The sequence below is a fragment of the Natrix helvetica genome (assembly GCF_964273705.1).
Source record: "Natrix helvetica genome assembly, chromosome: 1".
Taxonomy (NCBI): Eukaryota; Metazoa; Chordata; class Lepidosauria; order Squamata; family Natricidae; genus Natrix; species Natrix helvetica.
The window spans coordinates 142,853,601-142,879,179 of NC_138548.1; the positions used below are offsets into that span (position 1 = coordinate 142,853,601).

The 25,579-nt window shown below is 42.3% G+C and overlaps 1 pseudogene across 1 annotated transcript in view; it reads left to right on the forward strand.

The window, feature by feature from the left end:
• LOC309393195 (small ribosomal subunit protein uS5-like) overlaps positions 1-22,053 on the forward strand; it is a 102,087-nt pseudogene extending 80,034 nt beyond the window's left edge. The window contains exon 2 of the transcript in view: positions 21,490-22,053. The product of the transcript in view is annotated as a small ribosomal subunit protein uS5-like (transcript). The remainder of the gene's footprint in view (positions 1-21,489) is intronic.
• The last annotated feature ends 3,526 nt before the right edge of the window (positions 22,054-25,579 follow it).

Here is a 25,579-nt window from a genome sequence, read left to right on the forward strand (position 1 = left end):
TCTGTGGGTCTTGATGGAACAGATAGATGGAACAGAGCAGAAGTGGTCCCTTAAATAAACCACTCCTGTAGCATAGAAGGCTTTATAAGTCATTACTAGCATCTTGAATTGAAGCCAGAAAGAATCTCAGGAGCATATGTTTAATGGAACTCCTTGATTGAGGAGCACACACAACTGCCCATTTTTCACAAACAAATTTTGTGTGTGTGTGTGTGTGTGTGTGTATGTAGAACATTATATATATATTCCAAAGAAAAACAATTACCAACCTAATCCAAAGGGAGACTCACCCCAAGAACAGAGACACAGAACAGGACAACGGCATCGCCCTTCTCCCTTACATCAAAGGCACAACAGATAAAATCAGCAAAATTCTCCACAAACACGATATCAAGACAGCCTTCAACGCTGACCAAAAAAATAGCCAACATCTTAAGAAACCTCAAAGACAAAATCCAGCTAGAAAACCAAGGAGTCTACGAAATAGCATGCAAAATCTTCCCTGCAACATACATAGGACAAACGAACAGGAGAATAAATGCACGCATTGCAGAACACAAGAATGCAGTCAGAAAAAAAGAAAAAACTTCCTCCTTTTCCAGCACCTTAAAGCTACAGGACATGAAATTGATTTTGAAGGAACCAAAGTAATCTCCAAAACAGAACACTTCAACAAGAGAATCATTATGGAAGCCATTGAAATAGAGAAACACCTCCACAATATGAATAAACGTGATGATACCTCCCACCTACCAGACATCTGGAAACCAGCCCTAGTCAACAAACGAACCCCACTCACCACCCAGGTCATTACAACACAAAAGAACAACGGACACACAGCCCACACCTCACCCACACAGGATGATACAAAACAGCCGACCAATCTACAAACATCAGCTCCATCTACCAATCAGGATGCAACTACATAGCCAATCAACCCACTTACAGAAACAAAGCCAGCACTCCACACACCGCACCAAGATTTATAGAAAGACAACAGCTCCGACCACACCGCACAAGCACGAAACCAAAAACACCAGCCTGAAGATGGTGAGTGGGACCTCGCCGAAACATTGCCAAGACAGTGTGTGTGTGTGTGTGTGTGTGTGTGCGCGCGTGCATGTGCATAGAACATTTTATATCCTACCTTGTGACACACGAGAACAGTTATCCAAAAAGAACAATAAGGAGAGATGAACATACTTTACAAGAAAGATTATTTTTTAAAAATCATACTGACTGAAGAAAACAGGAAAAGTTTGATAGCCTAAAACAGGGGTGTCAAATTCGATTTCATTGAGGGCTGCATCAGGGTTGTGTTTGACCTCGGGGGGCTGGAGTAGGCATAGTCAGGGTGGGTGTGGCCAGTTCAATGTCACTCATGTCAGGGGTGCCTATGATGACCTAAGCACTCTGTCAGAGAAAACAGGCTCCTGAGTTCCGTTTTCAGCTGCGACAGCCTTCTGCAACCTCTGCCAGCGAAAATGGAGCTCGGGAGGGCCATGTGCGGTCCTCCCAAGTTCCTTTTTTGCTGGCCGAGGCACCGTGGGCCAGTCCTTCACTTCCAGGATGGCCCCCACGGACCAGATCTAAACATCCAGCAGGCTGGATCTACCCCCCGGGCCTTGTGTTTGACAGCCCTGGCCTAAAGGGTTCCCCAGATCTGATTGCCTGGTCTAATTATATCAGAGAAATCAGCTAAAAAGTAATGAAAGAATAATGAAAGATTAAAAAAAACCTCAAATACCAGATAATCAAAATAGCAGTAGAAGATGGCTCAGCTCAGTGGTGAGATTCAAATTTTTTTACTACCGGTTTGGTGGGTGTGGCTTGGTGGGGGTGATACTGTAAAATCTCCATTCCCTCTCCATTCCAGGGGAAGGTTACTGCAAAATCCCCATTCCCTCCCGATCAGCTGGGACTCTGGAGGTAGAGAGAGAATAGATGTGGGAGGGGCCAGTCAGAGGTGGTATTTACCAGTTCTCTGAATACTCAAAATTTCTGCTACCTGTTCTCCAGAACTGATTAGAACCTGCTGAATACCACCTCTGGCTCAGCTAAAGAAACATATCAACTGGTCATCTCTCAAGCTTTTTTGGGGGAAGAAATGAATTTTGGGAATAGTACAGGGATCATTAGAAAGGCTGGCCGAGGGATTTAGGGCAACATCAAGGGACAGCAGTTGGTCTTGCTTTCTCTTTTACTAAGCTTGGCCACGTCCTAAAGTTGCTTTTCCAAAAGGCAACTGGACTTTTTCTTGGTTTCTTTCCTTGAAAACACTTCACTTCTCATCCAAGAAGTTTCTTTATTTTTAACTCCAGCTAAAACCAAAAACCCCAGCTGTCTTTTGGGAAAGCACCTTTCGGACAACTGTGACCTGGATGATTGAGAATCTCCATAGACAAGGGTGACCAAGGTTGCATAAGAGACTGCCTTCAATAGCTCTCAAGCAGCAGCTGTGCTCCATTTTCTGGTGCTGAGATGTGGCTGGGCTGCCTTCTGATTGCTTGACACATTAATGGAGAGGCCTAATTTTGAAATAGTTTTATCGTCAGGCATTTTTGTGGTGTGTAATCAGTATTTATACATGTCTTAGTCACAGGAGAAACAACCTTTCCTTTCATACCCTTCTGTTCTGCATCCAACCCCATCCGGGAGGTGACAATCTCTTCCCGGCTTTAAAATGATTTACTGCAATTTCAATCATTTCTTCTTTCACAGATCTTGATGTTCAGCAGGGAAGTTTGAGCCTCCCTTGTTTTATTTTCTGCTCTCTCCTACCTGGGTGTATTTCAAGGCAATAATCTCTGTCCTGGCTTTATTCTCCTGCATTTTTTAAGTCAGAGAAAAGTATGTCAACAATATTTACTGCTTTGAATGTCTGGCAAAGAATCAGCATGCCTGGTGGTAATTTTGAAAGAGAAATGGATTATTTTTTTCATTAGTATTTTCCCCCTTAAGGTGGATATTGATTTTAAAAATTCATGCACCGTAGTATTTTAGTTAGATATCGAACAAAAAGAAAAATGTGTGCATGGAACTTCTTTTAGATACCTGTAAATGGTGAGGTTTCAGTATTGGTCAAGCAAGAGTTTTCTCATCATAGACATGTCTCTGAAGTGTTATTTTTTTTCTGGGCTTCAACAAGGAGTCAGCTAAACAACAAACAGTCCACTTGGAGCCAGAAGGAATGCCTGTGAAATACACTATACAGGCAATATCTGAGGATTTTAGCTAAGCAGAGGATAGACTCGGCCTTAAAAGTAGAAATCTGGCAATCATTGACTCTGAATGCCATCAACAGAGGCCATGAAGCAGAAGAAACGGGGAACAAATAAGCTCCTATATCTTCCTCCAACTGACCTCTTTAACGTAGGAGTTAGAACCCTTTTACATACATCTTAGTTTACTTTGTTTAAAACAATTGTATATTGCGCACCAGGATGCCTTTAGAATGCTTCAGAATCTAACTCCTAATCATGACACATCCATGACCATGTTGTTTTTGGAGAGCAACCTGAAAATTGTGGTGCCATTCCTTCTTCTGGCATGATTTTCCAACTTCCTGCCCAAGTCCACAGCCTTGAGATTTCTTGACGATCTCTTATTCAAGTACTAATGAGGTGGTCTTGTTTATCTTTTGGGGGTCTGCTGAGGTAAACACAGGCTATATAAATTTGACCAATTGATAAATGAGCACTAGCACTTAAGACTTATATACCGCTTCACAGCACATTTCAGTGCTAAGCAGTTTACAGTGTCAGCATGTTGCCCCCAACAATGTGGGTTCTCATTTCACTGACCGCAGAAGGATGGAAGGCTGAGTCAACTTTGAGCCGGTCAGGATCGAACTGCTGGCAGTCATTACTCTGCAATACTGTATTCTAACCACTATACCACCAGGGCTTTTCATATTTTATTAAAGTAAATTAATAAAACAGTGCAGTTCAAGAAAACAAAGTAATAAAGATGGGAAACGACACCTCTCCCATCCTCAATCCTAGGTAGCTGTTCTAACTTTATAGATCATAACTAGGGGAGTTGCAGATTGGGGGAGGTACTGACAACAGGTTGTCACCTCTATTTGTCATTATTGTCTCTCAGGGTTTTTTCCCCTTTCCAATTTTCTTCTCTGTCTCTGTCTGTCTGTCTGTCTGTCTGTCTGTCTGTCTGTCTGTCTGTCTGTCTGTCTTCTCTCTCCCTCACATTTTCACCTTGCTACCGTTACTACTGAAAGTAAGGGAATCTTACTGAGAAATTATAGAATATTTTTTTTCTTCCCCTGGAGCAATTGAGAGGAATGCTCTGGTTATAAATTTGGTGGATAATTTTGTAAGACAATCTGTGCTCAACTCTATGCTTTTTCCTTTTTCCTTTTGAAAAAGGACATTTGCCAAAATTCTCTCCTGTCATCACCGCCTCTTTTTCTTCCTTTCCCTAAGTAGCCTCTGAAGATCAGAACCAGACTGACTGACTGAAGCTTTGCCCTGCAAAGCTTTCCTAAACTGAAAGGAAACGGAGGAAGCAAAACAGCATAACCGTCGTCTACGGAGCTGAGGGAGAAGAAATAATGGAAAAGTAGTTGAGCGTTGTTAATGTGTGGAAGACATCAACTGTTCATGGTTTTTCTGTTTTTGGACACTGTTCCTGAATAATTTTAACTGGGTTTCGCTCTAATATAAATGTGAGTTGGCAGGAAAAGGGGATCGGTTGGGTTTTGGGTTGTGAAGGGCTGGAGCTAGGAAAGTGGTCAAAGACTGGATAGGAGAAGGCGAGGAGTGGGATTGCTTACATCAAACCGCCTCTAAAAAAACTCTTCACTCCTATTTTAAGTGTAGTAGCCCAGACCCTGGTTATAACAATTAGATCTATTGCTATTGGGTTTAATTTGGTCCTTACCATATCAACCTTTACTGCTGTTTACTTGATTCTCATCCTTGATACTTATCCCATTCCGTTACTATTTTTTAAAAAAACACTGACACCAACAGAAAGCAAGCGATAGCAACTTGCTGGTGATTAATTTCAGAATCAGAATAGAAACATTATGGAATTTTCCTCTCATTTATCTGCCTTTAGCTAGAAATCAAATTATAACACTCCCATCCTGGGCACTAGCCTGTGAGATCTTGGTATGAGATGGTATCACTTATCTATTTGGATAACAGATAGAATGGAGCGGTTGTGTGTTTTGCTCTTCTTTCTCAGTTTGACTTAAGTCTGGTGAAAAAAATAAGGCCAAAACATTGTTGGAAAGCAAGAAAAACCTCCCTCTCGCCTGCCAAAATGAAGCTGGCACCATTAGAAGGCTGGTTGGAAGGTGACTAGTAAAAGAGGCAAGTTGAATAAATTCAGATCTCCCCTTTCCATGGCCAACAGTTAGCTTGCAAACTGTTAATAGCAGCTGTTGAATTCCAAGTGATTATTTAATTGCCTAGTTTTTCATTAGCCCAAACATTATTTAATAAATTGTATTGATGATATGATAATGATGATTGATGATCATTTCATTTGTGGACTTGCTGAATGCACGTGCCCTGTTAGAGTTGACTGGTGGCCCCAGTTCAGCGTAGAACTTGCATGTGGCATATTAACGGAGAACATTAGCAATAACCCATAGAGAACTCTTATTCATGTGAAGAAAAAAAATACTCCCATCCAATGGTGGGATTCAATTTTTTTTACTACCAGTTCTGTGGGTGTGGCTTGGTGGGCGTGGCTTGGTGGGTGTGGCAGGGGAAGTAAACTGTAAAATCTTCATTCCCACCGCACTTCAGGGGAGGAATATTGTAAAATCTCCATTCCCTCCCTACTCCAGGGGAAGGTTACTGCAAAATCCCCATTCCCTCCCAATCAGCTGGGACTTGGGAAGCAGAGAAAAGATGGGGGCAGGGCCAATCAGAGGTGGTATTTACCGGTTCTCCGAACTACTCAAAATTTCCATTACCGTTCTCCAGAACTGGTCAGAACCTGCTGAATACCACCTCTGATTTGATCATAGTATGGTGAAAGAAGAAAGTCTCCATTCACACAAAATGGTCTGTCCTTTTTTTCATTTCCTGCCAGCAACAAAGGGAGACCGAGTCATCCAGAGAATGAGAAGAGTTATTTCCCCCCCCCCTTATTTCAACTTCATTCAAGCACTGCAACTAGACTGATGAGTTGGTTAATCATTGTGCCATATGCTCCAGTGCCTTCTATGGGTGGATCTGCATATAGATAGAAATATAGTTCCTGGCTAGAAACCTGGGCAGAATTATCACTTAAAATAAAATGGGATGCAAAGCTAGGTAGATGCATTGGGATTGCATTTTATTAGCAAACCCTTTCCTTAAAAACAAAATATAAAACAGGCAAGGCAGGCTGGGGATGCCAAAGGAAAATAATAGAGCAGATATCCTGGACAAGAAGTGATCAGTTTGGTCTAGTGGTTAAGGCACCAGGCTAGAAAACAAGGGGTTGTGAGTTCAAGTTCCACCTTAGGCATGAAAGCCAGGTAGGTGCCCTCTCTTTTGGCCCAGACCACCTCACAGAGCTGTGGGGAAAATGGGAGGTCTGTTTACTGCCTTGAGTTATTGGTAAAAATAATAAAAGCAGGGAATGAATGGAGGAATAGGTGGATGGAGGTGTGTGTGTGTGTGTGTGTGTGTGTGTGTGTCCATCCATCTATCCATCCATTCATCCCCTGCCTATTATTATTATTATTATTATTATTATTATTATTATTATTATTATTATTATTATTATTATTATTATTATTATATTAATTATATTTATTTACAAATAACTCAAGGCAGTAAATAGACCTTCCTCCTCCGATAGAGATATAGATAGAGATAGAGACAGACAGACAGACAGACAGACAGACAGACAGACAGACAGATGATAGATAGATGATAGATAGATAGATAGATAGATAGATAGGTAATAGATGATAGATAGATAGATAGATAGATAGATAGATAGATAGATAGATAGATAGATAGATAGATAGATAGATAGATAGATAGATAGATGGCATGTGTATGGAGATAGATAGATGATAGATGATAAAAGATAGATAGATAGATAGATAGATAGATAGATAGATAGATAGATAGATAGATAGACAGACAGACAGACAGACAGACAGACAGACAGACAGATGAGAGACAGACAGACAGACAGTTCAGGAAGAGCTTCAAAATTCTGAGAAATGGAGAGAAAACTTGTTCCGTGTTAATCAAGCAGCAGCCACAATGCTTTTTCAATTTGGGGTTTGGAAAAACGGCCCTATTCATCTTTGGCCTCTATCTCTGCTCATACCTGCAACAACTATTCTTGCCTGTTTTTCACAATGCCTTCTCTCCCTTCTGATGTGTACCATGGGCTTTCTGTACTCCCCTGAAATCTCTTCTCAGCTCCAGCCTTTGCATTTGGCCTCATTATTACCATAACTACTGCAGCAGTTCTGAGAATCTCATCCCCCGCCCTGCCTTTGGGACCAGGTTGGCATTTATCTCTGCCATGTTCTGCAGGTAGAACAAGAGGAAGGCTAGAAAGGAGGTGAGGAGCTTCGTTCTGCTTGCCAGAGCTGGCAAATCAAACCCTGGCAGAAGCTGTGGCATTGGCAACAGGAGCGGATAAACAGGCCCCTGGCCAGTTCTGAGGAGAAAAACAAGAGAAAATTGAAGCAAAGAAAAGGAGGGATGCTAAGGCCAGGTACAGACAAATGGTGCTAACCAGATTGCAAGAAAGCAATTACAAGTAGCCCTTGACTCATAATCATCCATTTAGTGATCCTTCAAAGTTATAACAGTACTGAAAAAAAACTGACCTATGACCGGTTTTCACACCCATGATCATTGCAGCATCCCCGTGGTCATGTGATCAAAATTCAAGCACTTGGAAACTGGCATATATTTATGCCAGTTGCACTGTCCCAGTGTTGCAGAAAATGACAGACTTAGACTTCTCAGGATACAGGAAGAGTTTATTTGGCAGCCAGGTTCAGAAAGCTAGCCCATGGCTAGCATTGCAAGTTCTGAACAACCTTCATTATCGAAGCACACATTCTTATACATTCTCAAAGGCAGCATAACACGGAAACACTTAATTCGTTTCTTATTGGTTACTTTGAGGAAAAAGCCTTATAAGGAGATATTGTCTTACTTCTCCTTTTGTCTTGGGCCATAGGTACTGACTATGCGTCTCTAAGCGAACTTTAGCTGAACCTTGTGGTTTTGGGCTTTTGACATAAGGACATATACTGGAACATTTTGTGGTTAGAGGCTGATGACATTTCCCTGTCCCTTTAAGCAAGCTTCTAACTGTTCCTTTTGCCACGTCTCCGTTTTTATATTTTAATCCATATTTTATTCTACTTTACCAGGGTCATGTGATCATCATTTGTAACTTTCCCAGCTGGCTTCTGAAAGCAGAGTCAACGAGGAAAGCCATATTTAATACAATACAATAGTAGAGTTGGAAGGGACCTTGGAGGTCTTCTAGTCCAACCCCCTGCCTAGGCAGGAAACCTCATGCAGTGGTTTAATTTGCTAAACCACTGCATGATTCACTTGACAACTGCAGTGACAGTACTGCACAACTATGGCAAGAAAGGTCATGAGGCACAACTCATTTAACTGTCCTGCTTAGCAATTTTGGCCTCCATTGTTGTCATAAGTTGAAGACTACCTGCAACTGTCTAAGGAGTAAAGGAGCGTAGTTTACTGGGATCCCATCAGCTTTGCGAGGTAGCCCAGATAAGAAGCACACCCAAATAAAATTAATTCTAATTTATTGTAAGGTTACATTGACAGAATTTTTCAATGAAAACACTTTTCTCCCATGCTCCCTTTACAGCCTAGGAAACTAGAGAGAGTTTGAAGAAGCTTCTTGGATGAGAAGCGAAACACCTTCAAAGAGAAACAAGAAAGTCCAGTTGCCTCTTGAAAGAGCATCTTTGGGACAACCATGACTTGGATGACTGAGAATCTCCATAGACATTTAGCTATGCTCCCTCTGGAGATATTTGATTATCTGACCATTCTCCTGGATATGTTTTCTTCCCCTTCCTCCCAAGATCCTTCCCAAATACATCACAAGCCTTGAAAATACTATTGGACTTTGGTGCCTGTAATTCCCTGGCCTGCATGATGACCCTTGCATAGGTCGAGTGAGAGGTGATATGAGTCCAGTACATCCTGAGATTGATTAGACCAAAGTCTAGTCAGTGCCAAAGGGAGGTGAGAATGAAGAGTGTTAACTAAGTAGAGAAGCAGGGAATTTGGGTAATGAAAAATGGCCACAGGGAAGAGAGGAACAGAGCAGCCCATGCAAAGAAGAGATGTCCTAAAAATTAAAATGCCACCAGTGATCAAATCCTGAACCCTCTTTGCAGGTAATGTCCTTGCTCTGGTGATTCATAGAAAAGGGAATGGACTTCATGTCCTTTTTTAAATTTCTTTCTGTTTCTCTTTCTCTCTCTCTCTCTCTCTCTCTCTCTCTCTCTCTCTCTCTCTCTCTCTCTCTCTCTCTCACACACACACACACACACACACACACACACATATCCCAGATAGCGCTGGAACAGATTCAGAGAGAAAAAAATTGCTCTTCCATCTACTATCACCCTTAAAGCTCCTGGAGTACAAAGAAATTACTTTGAGGGATAATTCTTCCATAAACAGTATTCAATTAATGAATTCTTTCTGTCAGAAGCCAGAAGGCACAGTTCATGGAAGGCATCTTACTGAACTAAAGAGCAGGGAATGGAGGTGGGTGGGTAGGGGAATGATATATCTTGGAATTTTTTTTTCAAGCTGAAATGAGCAGGTGAAAAAAAACAGAATACCGAGCTGAGGTGTTATTTTATTGTCATTATCTGAAGATGCACTTCACTGTTTTAAGTTCAAACCGAAAAGCAACTCCTTTTAAAGATGTGACTGGGTAAAGTAACAGGAGCCTTCATTGTTTACCTGAAGTTTACCTCATCCTGAGATACCTACAGAGCAATAGATGGTGCTTGTGAGGTGGCCAGTAGCCTCTTCAGACACTTTCAGGGCTCTTAATGCTTACTCAACACATCACCCACAAGAGGTCCATAAGCTGCGCTGGAAATTTAAGAGGCGCTTTCAAAGCAAAAACAGCATTTGTGCAACCTTGGAGGAAACTAAGTCAAGGTTTTATACATTCCACACTATATAATGGGCACAGGGGAGCTGAAAAAAATATTAGGCAATATCCTGCTGGATAACCTTTCATAATTTGCTTCTGAAAGCTGCTTTGAACAATGTGTTTTACACATCCACATCTTACTTCCGGTCTTGCCTAAGCTACCAAAGGACATAGTAGGGAAAGAAAGCAAGATCCTGTGTGGATAATATATTGTCTGTAGTCCCTAGGAGGTAGAGAATTTCAAGAAAAAGTAGTGAATTCAGTAGTTTCTCCATGTCTGTTCTCTGTTCTTCTTCAACTTCCTCTAAATTTGAGGAGTTTTGAAGTCCAATACAGCTGACAGGCATCAGATTGAAAAAGAGTGGTAGAGATTTGGACTGTCTCTAAAACATCCTGAAAACATATAATAGACATCCTGGTCTATTATATTGACCAGGGGTGTCAAATGCAAGGTCCGGGGGCCAGATTTGGCTCAGAGGGTGCTTAGATCTAGCCCGTGAGGCCACCCTGGAAACAGTAAAGAACTGGCCCACGGTCCTCTTGCCAGCAAAAATGGAGCTAGGGAGGGCCACGTGCCCCCCTGAGCTCCGTTTTCGCTGGCAGAGGGTTGCAGGAGGCCATCGCAACTGAAAACAGAGCTCTCAAGGGCCAGATTTGGATACTGGTCCTGATTTCAGTGCTGGTGAAGTGAAAGGACTAACTGAGCAAGTGAATGAGAAAATAGAGACCTTTCTGCTTGAAAACTATTTCTGAAATGTGATGACACAGAGGGGATGACATTCAAACATTTTCAAATGTACTTTGTACTTTAAGCATTTTTTTAATCCTCAGAATTGCACTAATTAAAGTTGAAAGTCAAATATTAATACAATATAAATATGATGTTCTCCAAAGGTCCGTAATAATCAAAGATGTCTGGCTATTATTAAACTCAAACTTTTGGGGAACAACTAATTGAGGATTCAAGAGGTGGGACAGCATCGACCTGGGAAAGAAAAACATTCCAATGATTGTATTCAAATTGTATTCAAAGAGCTGTGGTGGCGCAGTGGTTAGAATGCAACATTGCAGGCTAATTCTGCCGACTGCCAGCAGTTTAATCCTGACCGGCTCAAGGTTGACTCAGCCTTCCATTCTTCCGAGATTGGTAAAGTGCAATTGCTATTTATAACTATCTCCAAATGATCATGCTTTTTCTGACAGAATAAACTGCTCAGAATGTCTCTTAAACTCAGAATCCATCAACCCTAGAGATTTCCAACAATTTCTCGTTGAATTTGAGGAATCTCATTTAATTTCACAACTTTCATCAGAATTGTCTTTCATATCTCCTAGTTTTGTTCACCTTGACTTGTCATTGCACAGGAAATTTAGTGCACTGCCAGATGCTAGATGCTCAGTCCCCAGCACGGCACCATGGACATTAATGTGTCCAGAAACTCTACCCATTTCAGTGGTGTTTTGGGGTCCCATCTAGACCACTGAAGCATCACACACACACACACACACACACACACGTATACATGCATATATGTATGTATACATGTATGTATACACACCACACACACATACACACACACACACACACACTTACATACGTGTTGTGGCCCAGCAGGTGCCGTTGCCGCTGCCACCAGACTCCGAGAGTGAGGGTCCCTACGAGTCAGCTCCAGAGGAGATGACTGGACAGGGTTCGGACGCTGAGCAGGGATCCGAGAGTCTGGTCGGCCACCAGGAGGTGCCTGAGGCATGGAGCAGCGGTGAGAGCCAGAGGAGGGGGGCTCCCGATGCCATGCCTTGGAGCAGCGGGGAGGAGACACGAGACAGTGAGTCAGAACTCAGCAGGGAGTTTCTGGATGCTCGTTACCGCCGAGCCCATAGACGCAAGGAGCGTGGGCGTAATTATCGGCGGTAAGAGCTCTCAGCTGCTGTTTGGGAGGCTCCTTTCCAGATTATAAAAAGGGTTGACTGTGCATACGCCCTTTGCAGCAGTCAACAGAAGACTTATGCCAGAAGTTCTAGCCTGGAATTCTAGCAAGCTGGATAGCTGCTTTTGTGTTCTGTTCTTGTGAGTTTTGTCTTGGTGGCTTGCTGCCACGGATCCTTCTGTTTGTTTGTGCAATAAACCTTGTTCCCTTGTACTGTTCTGGAGTGTGTTCTGTGTGGGCAACGGAGGAAGGGGGGTCAGAACACATACATATATGAATGCACACAATGATAACTGCAGAGAAATATTTTATTTTGAAATTTATACAACGTCCAGAAAAAATATGATTTATTCCATCAAGTAAAGGATAACTTTGCGGATGGCAGAATGTACACATTACAGTTTCATCCATGTATTTGGGGGACAAATAATAAAATGAGTATCACAACATCACAATACGAACATTGAGATTTACAGATTTGGATCACATATCAGGATGGAAATACAAAATGCCAAAGTTTTTATCGTGACTTCATATTATTGATTCCCCCCCCCCCTGCTACTGTGACTTGTACTGGAGCCCTGTGGCTTTACCATTCATGAATACTATTTTTGTGTGCACTCACAGGACATGTTACCAAGCTTTCAAATGTGCCTGCAGGTCCAAAAAGGATGGAGAACCTTAGATAGACCTGTCACTGTTTTTTTGTTTACTTGGTGCCATTCTTGTAGCCACTAGGGTTTCTTGGAAACTTGAATTTTGACGGATCAATTTTCTCCCTGAAATCCTACAGTGTCTGCCCCCAAAACAGAATGCTCCATGCATCTAAGCATTCTAAGGCTTGAATTATTTATAAAAATAACAAAAGTGGGATTTAAAAAACCCAATAACTCAACATGTAGGACTCTGAAAGTCACATGAATTGCTCTGTTTCTCTTGCAGTGGCAGAAACGTAGCAAGGAACATTTTTCTTGCTGTAGAGATCATGCTCAGAAGGCAATCTGTGGCCTACAAATAACCGAGTTGGAAAGGACCTTGGAGGTCCTCTAGTCTAACCCCTTGCTCAAGCAGGAAACTACCATTTCAAACAAATGGTTGTCCAATCTTTTCTTCAAAACCTCCAGTGATGGAGCACCCACAACTTCTGGAAGAAAGTCGTTCCACTGATTAATTCTCCTCACTGTCATGAAACTTCTCCTCTGTTCTAGGTTGCTTCTCTCCTTGATTAGTTTCCACCCATTGCTTCTTGTTCTACCCTCAGGTGCCTTGGAGAATAGTTTGACTCTAATCTTCTTTGTGGCAGTCCATGAGATATCGGAACACTGCTATCATGTCTCCCCTAGTCCTTCTTTTCATTAAACTAGACATACCCAGTTCCTGCAACCGTTCTTCATATGTTTTAGTCTCCAGTCCCCTAATCATCTTTGTTGCTCTTCTCTGCACTCTTTCTAGAGTCTCCACATCTTTTTTACATCATGGTGATTAAAACTGGATGCAGTATTCCAAATGTGCTCTTACCAATGCATTATAAGGTGGTATTAACACTTCACGTGATCTTGATTCAATCCCTCTATTAATGCATCCTAGGACTGTGCTGGTTTTTTTGGCAGCTGCAGCACACTGCTGGCTCATATTTAAATGGTTGTCCACTAGGACTCCAAGATCCCTTTCACAGTTACTACTATTGAGCCACATACCACCTATTATATACTTCTGGATATTAAAAACGGCAACTTCCAGGGTCCCTCATTTCTAGTCACATAGTCAAGACTTCTAGTTAGAATAACAGAGTTAGAAGGGACCTTGTAGGTCATCTAGTCCAACCCCCTTTAGCAATATGGGTTAAGAAATGCATTCCCTACTTCAGAGATAGGTTGGCTTCATCACATAAGCTGCTCTATTGTTAGTTGAACCATATCCTACTAACTAAATCAAATTGCTTGGATTTTCATTATATAGGCATTCTCCACAAGCCAACATTGCATTAACCATGCCACAAATTATATGAAAAGATTGAAGAAGTAACAACTGCATTAGTAGGAGTAATAAAAATAAAATGGGGGTCAGTTGATATTAGCTACCTGGAATAGCTATAGCTAAGGGTGAGAAAACCTATAACAGTTAGAGAAGGAATGTTCATGTACAACATAATTTCAGAAGGGGATTTCAAAAGCTGCACCTTGTTGCAAACAATGAGTGAAGCTGTCCAACCAGCAGTTCCTGCTTTCCATTCCCCCCCCCCATAATTACATGTATGAAGCATGTAGCATAAGCACTGCTACAGAATTTCCTCAACTACCTACTGAGGAATCCTGAAAAAAAATGCAAAAGGCACAGAACAGAAGCATTTTCCAAAACACCAGAAGGCAAGACAAGAAACAATGCATGGAAACTAATCAAGGAGAGACACAATCTAGAACTAAGGAGAAATTTTCTAACGGTGAGGACAATTAACTAATGGAACGGGTCACCTTCAGAAGTTGTGGGTGCTTCATCACTGGAGGTTTTTAAAAAGAGACTGGACAACCATTTGTCTTAAATGTTATAAGGTCTCCTGCTCAAGTAGGGGGTTGGAGTAGAAGATCTCCAAGGTCCCTTCTAATGCTGATATTCTATGTTCTGTGTTCTATGTTCCATCTCTCTGCAATCTTCCAAGGTGGCCCCAAAATGGACAAATATACAAGGATATAAAGGTTGGGAATTGGGAGAAGTTGTAAATCCAACATATCCAGAGGGAAATAGGACGAAAGATTTGAGTGCCTGAAGGAAGATAAATTAATTAGAGGTATATGTGCTTGTGTGTGAAACAGAAGATGCATAATGGATTAGCTGCTAATTTGGACTGGACAAAATTCAGCACAGGCATTTCTACAGTCCTGAGAAAAATCCTGATTTAATTCATATTAAATGCATTGATGCAGGATATCTCAGTCAAAAAATTTGCAAATGTCAATATGGGAAATGGTGGAAATGCTAAATATCCCATTTTGCTGTTGGTTTTAGAAAAACGCTGAAGGCTTCAGTTACTGAATGAATGCGTTCATGGAATTAGTCAATGAACCATATCCAAAACCTTTAGAGTGCTTAAAAACGCATCAAACAAAGGCTTTCATACTTAAACATATCAAAAGGCAATATATTGCTGGTTCTTAAGCAGCATTGCTATTTAGGTGAATGATAACAATAGCAACAATAGCTATAATAATGGATGCAACAGCAGCACTGATCCAGTTCAAACCTTCCCCCTTCAAGATGTCTCAAATCAATGTATATTTATGCATCAGCTTCTTCAAGTCCAGGATCCAGCATGAAATCTGATTGGCAACTTTGACATCCTTTGACAGGATCAGACAGCTGTAATGTAAGTTCACGTAGGAGTTTATTGATGTTTCCATTTTGAGCTTAATACTCTTCATTGATTACTTTTGATGTCCATTAGCTAAGAAGACTGGAATATGTTCACATGATGTGAAAGGTTAACGTGTCCAAGTAGATTGATAGTTGCCTGGGTTTTGCGGATCATTTTCTCGTCTGCCATGCAAACTTGCTCTCCATTTGAGATTGTACCTTGAAACCCTTGTTAGATGTCCTTGATTATTGGGATGAGATTACTTGCTCCCAAGACAAAATTGTAATGGTGTTCAAGTTGTAGAAAATTTGCCAGACATTTACATTCCTATCTACGTTTCCTCGAAAATAAGACCAGATCTTATATTTGGGGGGGCTGTCTTATTTTTTTCCATGTGCGGGAGGCCCACTTCTACTTGTCCCAGGCGCCCCACACTGGCTTACTTCGGAGACCCTACAGCCAGGCGACCTACACCCCATCACCCGCCTCGTCTCGCCTCTGTGCACCAACATACCATGCAGCCTCATGCCCCACTGCGAGTAAGCAGGCTGCGGGGGCTATGAGGTACTATAAGTCAGTGCAGTGCAGGTGGGGCAGCTCCACCCCGCCCATCTTGCCTTGTGTCTGTGGCATCATGAACAACCATATGGAATGGGCGGCCAGGAAGCTTGCAGGCTATTAATTAGAGCTTATTTTGGGGATAGGGCTTATATTAGGTGGATGCATAAAAACATGCTATGGCTTATTTTTGGAATAGGGCTTATTTTGGGGGAAACTGGGTATTTCTTCGCAAAGAGGTTTCGACTGTGATAACTTTGTTATCAGTAAATATTATTCAATCTCTAAGTGGACTTGATTTCACTTGTTTTTATCTCTTCAGCCCTGCTATTTTTAGTTGCATCTTTTCATTGTTTAAACTAGATTAGTAAAACTTTCTTGAATGTCAATGTGGCAAAAAAAGGCAAAGTCAATGCTTTTAATAAATCAATTATTGGGGAAGAAAAATCCTCTACTTTGGCCGGCATATTATTTATTAAATGTTTCCCCTGGGATTAATGTGATGTGAGCTGAGAAGCAGAGGGTGAGAAGACTGTATAATTGAATATTCCACCATTTAGAATGCAATTTATATAGTCTGCAACTTTTAGCTCTTCGTCTATTTATGAATGGTTCTATCATTTTCCTTATTGTTGCATATATCTATAAAAGTGGACTCGCCACAAATCAGTTTGCTGCAAATATCTGGCACTAAGCTATTGGTTGAAATTGCTAGAAGTTGAAATTCTGCAATATCAAGAGGGCCTCACTTTGAAGCAGTTGTTACTAGATTTTTATCCTGCCTTTTTTTATATGACTCAGGGTGGTAAACATTCCCAACACTCCTACTCCCCCCACAACAACAATCTTGTGAGGTGGGTTGGGCTGAGAGAAAGTGAGGGGCCTAGAGTCACCCAGCAGTCTTTCCTGCTCAATGCTAAAAACTAGAGCTCACAGGCTCCAGGTTTCTAGCACCTGAACCACCATCCCAAAACTGGCTCTCTATCAATGCCCTGTTTTGACTACTACATCTAAGCTGATTGAGATTGTAGTCTCTTGCAAATAGGAATAAGCTCCTCTGAACTTCTGAATAAACATTCATAAGGTTGGCTCCATGTAGTATTGCCATTTTATGTAATATAATCATTGTACATGGTGTAACTTGTAATTTACAGTGTGTAAGCAGGGAAACTTAGGCATTCATAGTTAGACATGAACATTGTTTAACTTTTTAATTCTCATTGGTGCCTTGAACTTGTTGCTGCTTGGCTCCATGCTGGAGGTAGCTTTTCAGACAGTGGAGACATAAAATTAGAGGAATCATGCAAGTTTGGAATAGGCTCTTAAAAATTTCTGAGGTTAGTTAGGCTCTGCTAAAAGCTTGCACTAGGTGGCAGACTTTACACTTGCATTTGGAAGAGGAGAAGGCCAGTGCATATTTTATCAAGGCTTCTTTTAATATCTTTGGTTAGCTGTTGTCTTTCGCTAACCCCACCCAACATCCTATTATTTTATGGAATTCTGGCATCTCTTATCCATTTTTCAAATTACCTTCTAAGCTACCAAGCCCCACATTAAACAAGCTAACCCCTTGATTAACAAAGAGAGATAGTCAGGTCAAGAAGCAAGACAATGGAGCAAGAAAGATCAGTATGATTCTTGCATTTCCTTTTAAAATGCTATACTGAGAACACAGGGGGGCAATAAGCAATGTGTTATTGATTGGTTTTTTTTTAAATGTTATTTTGGTTACAACTGTTTTAATTTTCAAAACTTTGCTCCAGTCTGGGACATGTTTGCTGTCAGTGAATCTACGTTGCCCTTGAGCTGAGATTGTTAGTCAAGATGAATTCTAGGAATGATGTACACAAATGGAAAATGAAGGGATGTCAAGGCATGAAAGTGCTTCCATTATCTCCCAATCTAGAATCTATTAAAAGAGACATAAGCAACCTTCACCGATGATGGGACAAGATGATTTCATTATTGCCAGGAAGTTATGCATGAAACTTATACTGCTGAGCTCTGTTTGACAGAGAAGCCTCAGATAAAGTGAGCAAGATCACATCCATCCGGTTTGCCAAGAACACATTTGGAACTCAGGCCAAAATAAAAAAATTTCAAGGGGTCTCACCTGAACCAAGGATGTCCATAATATGGACATCAACACAGTGACCTGTGCAACCACAGAAATGATGCAAACATATGATGACCTCATATCAGATCAAAGTACGTAAGTTTGGTTACTTTTGTGAATAGAATCATTGGCTCCAGTGGTGAAATTCAATTTTTTTTAAACTACCGGTTCTGTGGGCATGTCTTGGTGGGTGTGGCAGAGGAAGGATACTGCAAAATCTTCATTCCCGCCCCACTTTGGGGCCAGCCAGAGGTGGTATTTGCCAGTTCTCCAAACTACTCAAAATTTCTGCTACCAGTTCTCAAGAACCTGTCAGAACCTGCTGAATTTTACCCTGGATTGATTTCCTTTGGGAATGACACAAGCTGTATTAAGAGTGGTGGCACAGTGGTTAGAATGCAGTACTGCAGGCTACTTCTGCTGACTGCTGGCTGCCAGAGTTTTGGCAGTTCGAATCTCACCAGCTCAAGGTTGACTCAGCCTTCCATCCTCCCGAGATGGGTAAAATGAGAACCCAGATTGTTGGGAGCAATATGCTGGTTCTGTAAACTGCTTAGAGAGGGCTGTAAAAGCACTATGAAGCGGTATATAAGTCTAAGTGCTATTGCTGTCTCTGTTTTGTGTCTGTGGAATCCGATCATGAATTGTTATGTTCCTTTTCCTTCTCAAGCTTGAAAATATTAGTTTTACAGAGTGAAGGGGGCAGTTATTTGTCCTGAAGAAATTGCATGAGTTTCCAAGTTGAGGCAGCAAGTCTTTGTGACTACGGGAACTCCTCAACGTATGATCACAATTGAGCCCAAAATTGTAGTTGCTAAGTGAGAAATTTGTTTATTGAGTTTTGCCTCATTTTACGACTCTTCGTGCCACATTTATTAAATGAATCACTGTGGTTCTTAAATTAGTAACACGGTTGTTAAGTGAATCTGGCGTCCCCATTGACTTTGCTTGTCAGGAAGTCGCCAAAGTGGATCACATGACCCAGGGATACTGCCACCATTATAAATGTCAGTAGCCAAGCACCTGCATTTTGATCACGCTTTCATGGGGATACTGCAACAGTCATAATTGTGGAAAACGATCATAAGTCACTTTTTTCAGGATCATAACTTTGAATGTTCACTAAGAGAACCGTTGTAAGTCAAGAACTACCTGTGCAACAACAAAAGATAGTTGCTTCACTGCTGCCATGAGAAGAACTCAAAAAGCAGAGATTGTGAGTAATGAAATAATCAAGAAAGGTAAGGAAAATCTAAGGGCTCTTTCCTTTGTGTCACTCAAGACCAGTCCAGTAGTCGTCTAGGTACTAAACACATTGCTAATATAGAGACATGTCTCTTTAAGAATTGCAAAGTAGCTCCATCTCAAGTAGCAGCTGAGTTTCACTTTCATATAGGTCCCCCCACCTTCCCCAAGAATCTAAACAATAATTAGGAGAGAACAATAATCAACTGCCACAATTGAATAGGCCCCGTGCAAGTGCTGCAGCCTGGGTAATGGCAGGTAGGGGTCAATTTGATTTAAAGGCGAAATAATTAAGCAAAAGTGTAATTCTGAGGGGTCTTGCCAGCTTGAACAAAATGACCTAGTAAATTTGTTGTAATGGCACTATTGCAATCATCTGAAGAACTCTTGTGAAGCTTTAAATTAGGACTGAAAATTCCTTAGGAAATAATTTGGAGAAGATGCTTAAGAGAAAACAGAAGAACAAACATAGCACATGTTGGCTACTTACAGCAGCTGCATCTTCTCCCCAGATTGCATGGTTGTCTTCTATGGCCATTATATGACCCCCCTGAGAAAAGGGGTGGCGGTTTTAAGAAGTTCCAAGCAAGAGACATGGCCACGCTTCTACTCACTGTGAGATCCCTTTTGAGAACTGAATGCAAAGTACAAATCTGGAATTGGAATCTGAGCCATCCAGCCTAGATTTTATTTTCACAATGGAGTCCAAGCTGTTCTGTTCATAAGTCATCAGGAAGTCCCTTGATTATTTTCGCAGTACCTTGAAGCTAGTTAAACTGCAGGCAATATCTTAAAGCCTTTTAATGTAAATTATAAACTCTGTTCTTTATATCTGCATTGGACTGCTTTTCTGTGTAATTTTGGCTATAATTACAGTTGCTTATTGCTTATTGGTTTTTGCCTGCATATTTATTCATACTGTAACACTGTAAAGGTTGGAGTTTGCTCAATTAAAGAGTCTTTTTAGTATCTTTCCGTCTTTAAGTCTTCCTTTGGAAAGTTGCTTAAAAGAAACAGCACTATTGGTTGCAGGGTTTCTCCGGAGATAATTAAAGGCAGAACCTCAGTTCATTGCTTTTGAATTAAACGACTGAGTCCGGGACCTTTAGGGCAGAGGTTCCCAACTCCCGATCTGTGGATCAGCACCGGGCCAAGCAAGCAAGCAAGCAAGCAAAATCCCATCAATGGTACTTAGGCAACATGTGAAACCATGCCCCCTCTGGTCCATATAAAAACCTCTCTGCACAGCACGGGTCTCTGATGCCCAAAGGTTGGGGGACCACTGCTCTAGAGCAGGGTTACCAAACTCAAGTTTTCATGGCGGTGTCACATGACTTATGGGACTTTTCTACATTTCGCTAAACTGAGCGTGGGCGGGCCAGCGCATGACACATCCGGCCCACGGGCCGAGAGTTTGACAGCTCTGCTCTAGAGCAAGGATGTCCAACCTTTAGCACAGCTGTGTGGGGAATTCTGGGAACTGAAGTCCACAGGTCTTACACTTGTTAAGATTGGACTGCTCTAGATGGCAAAATGACCAAGTTCAACCTGTGGCCCCACAAATTTAAGGCAGCATCGTTCTCATGTATTCTCTCTCTTTCTCCCTCTAACTTGCCTCCCAAGCAGTGAGATTTTCTCTCTTCTTCTTCCTTCTCTTTCAAAGAATGCAGATTAGTGCTGTCCCCAACTGTCCCTCTCCTTTAATCTAGGCTAGAGAATGAATCAAAGGAGAAAATAGAAAGGGTGAATTCATTTTGGAATTTGCAAGCAACACACACACACACAAAAAAGGCTTTTCAGGCTTCCTCCTTCCTTCCCACCTTTTTGAGTGCTTGTTATAATTTTAAAATTTCTTGCCTGGCATGCTTGTAAGGAAACGGGTCACGGGGACTCTGTTTCCTCTTACAGTTTCCTTTATGTAAACTCTACTTCACAGAAGGAAGGGGGAAGAAGACAGAGAGGAGGGAGAAAAGGATCATGGCCATTAAAAAAAAAGAGGTGTGTGTCATTGAGATTGAATTGAGCACCTGAGGACAGAAGTAACAGATGAAAACTAATCAAGGCGATAACTAACTCAGAAATAAGGAGAAATATCCTGACAATGAGAACAGTTTTTCCTGCGTTACTTGCTGAAGGATGAAGTTTTGAAAATCATGCCAGTGCAGAAGCAAACATAGGCAGGCCAGCGCACCAGGTTCAAGGACTTTGTTGCCATTGGGGATGACAACGGTCATGTTGGTCTTGGAGTCAAGTGCTCGGAAGAAGTTGCCTTGACCATTTGTGGGGCCATCATCCTGGTGAAACTCTCTATCGTGCCAGTGAGGCGGGCCTATTGGGGAAACAAGCCTCACACTGTGCCATACAGTGTGACAGGCTGGTGTGGGTCCATCCTGGTTTGCCTCATTCCTACCTCATGTAGCACAGGGATTGTGTCTGCCTCTGTTCCCAAGAAGCTACTGATGATGGGGGGAATTGATGACTGCTACACCTCAGCCAGGGGCTGCAATGCTATCTTGGGCAATTTTGCTAAAGCCACCTTTGATGCTGTTTCCAAGTCTTACAGTTATCTGACGCCTGATCTCTGGAAAGAAACGGTCTTCACTAAATCTCCTTGTCAGGAGTTCACTGATCATCTGGCGAAGACCTACACCACCAGAGTGTCTGTGCAAAGAACTCAGGCAGCTGCTGTGGCAACCTAAAAGATCCTGTACATTATCAATAAAGTAATCCTTAAGTTTTAAACCAGAAGAAGAAGAAGATGAAGAAGAAGAAGATGAAGAAGAAGAAGAAGAAGAAGAAGAAGAAGAAGAGGAGGAGGAGGAGGAGGAGGAGGAGGAGGAGGAGGAGGAGGAGGAGGAGGAGGAGGAGGAGGAGGAGGAGGAGGAGGAGGAGGAGGAGGAGGTGGTGGTGGATGCTCCATCACTGGAGGTTTTTAAGAAGGGATTGGACGTGGTATAGGGTCTCCTGTTTGAGCAGGGTTTCAACTAGAAGACTTCCCAAGTTCCTCCCAACTTTGTTATTTTGTAATTCTGAAAAGTTATGGCCTTCTAAGCTAAAAGACTTGATCTTTGGCCCTAATCTAATAAGATTTCTGGCCAAGGCAGTGGGTTGTTACAATGAAAATTATGAAAGCTATGCTGATGGTTTAAGATAACAAAGCCTATAGTTTAGAGCAGATGGAATTCCTCATATCTTAGGGGAAAAACCCTTTTAAACCTTCCAGAGAGTTTTGCTAGTGGGCATACAACGTACTTTGTATGTTATATGCATCTGTATTATGCTGAATTACAAGACCAGTTCTTTAGCTAACAATTGAAATATCTTGGTGAGTCAGTTGATATGGATAGTCATGATGTATAACTGTGAGCCAATCTCTTAAAACTCTGTATCCGTGTGAAGACTGTGATTTATTTGCTACAGGACTCTGATGAGAGTGGAGACAACATGTCATTTTAATTCAGACCAATGGATTGTTCTACCCCCACAACCTTATTTCAAACCTAAAGGCAAAGGTTCCCCTGGCACATATGTGCTAGTCATTCCCGACTCTAGGGGGCAGTGCTCATCTCCGTTTCAAAGCCAAAGAGCCAGCGCTGTCTGAAGACATCTCCATGGTCATGTGGCTGGCATGACTAAATGCCTAAGGTGCACAGAATGCTGTTATCTTCCCACCAAGGTGGTTCCTATTTTTCTACTTGCATTTTTACATGCTTTTAAACTGCTAGGTTGGCAGAAGCTGGGACAAGTAATGGCCACTCACTCCATTATGTGGCACTAGGGATTTGAACTGCCGAACTGCTGACCTTTCTGATCGATATGCTCAGGGTCTAAGCCACTGAGCCACTGCATCCCATTCAAATCCTAAAGCTATCCTCAAAACAGCCCAGAACTGCACTCCTAGCTGCAAAAAGAGTCAGAGATCACCTGTGCTTTCTCCATCTGATCATGAATTGGCTTCCAAACAAGCAGGTATGTGCTGGGAGGGGAAAAATAACAAAAGCAATATTACATCATTGTCTCTATATGAAAGAGGCAGATTTTGCATCTTAATGGTCATTATTTTAAGGTAAACACTGGACTCTGTGGAAACTTTGTTGTCTAACTGGTATTACATCACAAGTAGCAGAAGCTAAGAAGACCAATCTGGCTGGAGCCACAAACTCCAGAATCTTCAGACAAGCACACCATGATGCACTGGAAGCATAAAGGAGGTGGGGGGAAAGCCATTGAACATGGATATTGGTGGTAATTTCCACCTGTAGGAATAAGCACCTCCAAGCTCCAAAGGATGCAGTGGGAAAAAATGGATTGAGCATCTGTACCAGGAGGACACCTTTATATCAGCAATGGGAGGTGGCATGAATCTAGAAACAGCACCCAAATCCTGTGTGTATAGCACTTAGCAATAGCAATAGCACTTAGACTTATATGCCGCTTCATAGTGCTTTACAGCACTCTCTAAAGAGTTTACAGAGTCAGCAACAATCTGAGTCCTCATTTTACTAACCTGGGAAGGACGGAAGGCTGCGTCAATCTTGAGCTGGTGAGAATCTTGAGCTCTTTATTAGCACACGTCAACTATGTACAATCCAGCGAAGGTTCAGTCTGACAGCAGCCCTTTTATAGGGAGCTGTCAGACCCTTCGACCAATCAGATTGAATCTCTGTTCCTGCCAGAACAGAGGACCTTGCTGTAAACCATTACTAATGTTTCTGGTATCTAACACCCCTCCCCTCTTAGATGGGCTCAACTGACTTGTGACGTAGTCACGCAGGTAGGCGGGCTTTCTGATGGCTCGCCCAGACCTGCGCAATTCAGTTGGTGGGTATTCTTCAGTCAGGTTGGATGGATCTGTTGTCTCTGCGGCTTCGCCTGGTGGAAGCTCCTGGAACTTCTCACAGGCTGCGGATGGAGTTTCTGGAGTCGGTTCACTTGGAACTCGCTGTGGGCCTGCAACACTTACAGATAAGTGCCCCGGTACCTTTGGGATTGAGTTATCCATGGAAGGAGTGAATTCGTGCTCCTTTTGGGTGGGCCTTTGGCTAACTCGTGCAGGAGTTACCTCTGGTTGCCTAAGACTGGGGTTGGAGATACAGCCACGGAATTGGTCAATGTGCCGTCTCCAATTTCAACCGTACTCGAGCTCTAATAGGTAAAAGTGAGGCCCAGTGATGCCTATTACTGTGGCAGGAATCCAAAGAGTTCCTCCAGCATAGTTGTGGCTATAAACTTGATCCCCTACGCTAAAGTTTCTTATTTTGCCCGTCGAATCTGGGGGCGATGCAGCAGAGTAGTTTGGATGTAGCCAGTCTAAGTGGGACCTTAGTCGGTGACCCACTAGAAGCTTGGAAGGGCTTCTACCAGTGGTAGCACTTGGCGTGATGTGCTGTATTAGAAGGAATTGATCAACCCGTGTTTGCCAATCTCCCTGGCCCATCCTGGACAGGGCTTCTTTTGCAGATCTCACCATTCTCTCCCCCTGACCATTGGAAGCTGGGTGGAATGGAGTGACCAGGGCATGTCTGATTCCCTATGCTGCTAAATAGGTTTCGAATTGCATGGCAGTAAATTGGGGCCCGTTGTCAGAGACCAAGACATCGGGCAGGCCGTGAGTAGAGAAAAGTCTCCATAGTTCCTTGATGATTGCTTCTGCTGTGGTAGAGGTCATGAGGACTACTTCTAGCCATTTTGAGTTGGCGTCCACAACTACCATAAAGGTCTGGCCATGAACTGGGCCAGCAAAATCTATGTGCACCCTAGACCATGGTGCTTGAGGTCGCTCCCTCTCCCTAGTGGGTGCCTCTGGGGGAGCTGGTCTGGACTCCTGACATGGTGTGCAGGTAGCCACCCATTCTTCTATCTCCCTGTCCATGTTAGGCCACCACACGTAACTCCTAGCCAAAGATTTCATCTTGACAATTCCAGGATGCCCTAAGTGCAAGGCCTCTAATACTGCAATGCGCAATTTGGGTGAGCCCAAACTCCCAGAGCCGGTGATGAGGTACCCTAGGAATTCAACCCTTGGCATGTTAATTTGGCTTTTTTTTTTTTTTTTTTTGAGGCGGAGGCCTTTGTCTCTGATTCTGGCCAGAACAGCTCCCAATCTTTTAAATAATTGCTCCTTATTTGCAGCCGATACCAATATGTCATCAAAATAGGGGACGACTCCTGGAATCCCCTGCAAAAGCGGTTCCATAATGTTTTGGAACAGTCCAGAGGTGATAC